Source organism: Seriola lalandi, unplaced genomic scaffold (assembly GCF_002814215.2).
Source record: "Seriola lalandi dorsalis isolate HSWRI2012SDOR001 ecotype SW California unplaced genomic scaffold, Sedor1 jcf7180002005282, whole genome shotgun sequence".
Taxonomy (NCBI): domain Eukaryota; kingdom Metazoa; phylum Chordata; class Actinopteri; order Carangiformes; family Carangidae; genus Seriola; species Seriola lalandi.
In genome coordinates, this window is record NW_019475936.1 from 1 (window position 1) to 1,380 (window position 1,380).

At 36.7% G+C, this 1,380-nt stretch overlaps 1 pseudogene; it reads right to left on the bottom strand.

Annotated features, from left to right (window-relative positions):
- Nucleotides 1-626: 626 nt before the first annotated feature.
- On the bottom strand, nt 627-1,375 carry LOC111669910 (ecto-ADP-ribosyltransferase 5-like; annotated as a pseudogene).
- Between the last annotated feature and the right edge of the window lie 5 nt (nt 1,376-1,380).

Consider the following 1,380-nt stretch of genomic DNA (forward strand, 5'->3'; position numbering starts at 1 on the left):
ATTCAGGCCATAAAAGCTTGTTCAAAGCATCGAATTAAAAACATGCACACTTTTTCTGCTTTTTATCGGAAATGCAAAGATAATAAGGTAACGTCTGTGCTGTTTGAACATTCACCATTTTCAGTTTTATTCAATATTCTGAGTTTCATTTAAAATGTTATAATTCACTCATGGTTGATTCACTTGATTTACTCAGGTGGTATTTATTAGCTGTTAATTACCAGTTAGTTCCTTAGGTGTCCCTCGGTAACTAGAATTATGTGTGCTGTAATACTGTAAAATGTTCCCATCAATTCTGATTAAAAAAAATCAAAAATCAACTACAGCAGGAAATATTACATGTTAACCACCCAACGAAAAGGTGGATGTCTTCTCTGCCATTCACCAAGGAAAACAAAACAAATTTTGCTCTTTGGCAAATTTATTGGTTTTATTATGAACATTTCAAAACACAAATTCCATTCAGAAAGTCTGCTCATGTTGTTGAAGCATGGAACCTTAAGCCTGCGATAGTCAAAGAACCCATCCAGCATAAATTTAAGAGTTGAGGAAAATGCATAGATATACTATAATGAGCTTGGCTTGGATTATGTGCACAAGTTAGCAGAACAAGATTAAATACTCACTTGGCTCCACCAGCTGAAGAAGAACAACTGGTCTTTCATTTAAAAGCAAAACAGTCTAGATTGCTCTGCACTCCTGCACTCTCTAAGATATACACACGCTCACAGTCAGACACATTTTCTACAGATATTGTCTCAGTTATTTTGAACATCTCATAAGGGGGGATGAGCACTTCCTGCTCTATATCTTTAAGGCGTGGATATTTCTTCAAGAAAGCACCAAAGCAGGTCGTAATTTTAAAACAGGTTTTGTTACCAAACTGTGTCATGTTTGAGCTGAGAGAGGAGGATGCAAAAGTACCAAACCGAACTATCTGGTTGACCTTGCCGGTAAACACGACATTGGTTCTGCGGTAAGTGGTGCTACAGTTTTTATTCTTATTGAGGATCTGTATAGCGGATGTCAGCCAGAAATGTAAGGAGTGGAATGGAAAGGAGGTACAATATTTTTTTCTTTTTGTCCGGACTGCATCATTGAACTCCTGATAAAAATTTTTATCTTTCCCTGCATTATTACCTGTGTAAACACAGATTGCCTGTATGTGATTAATGGTTAAGGCCTTGTCTTCTTTATCTTTTTCTGTAAATCTATTCTTTGCACATGTCTTTGCCTTTTTCCAGACATCTCCAAATTTTCCCTTATTTTCTTTTCTAAAGTATTTCTTGTTGACCATGTCTGCCATCCTTGCATTGCAATCGAAGTACATGTCATCAACAGCATCTTCAACCATGTTCAATTGGATGGGCTGCTTGGCAT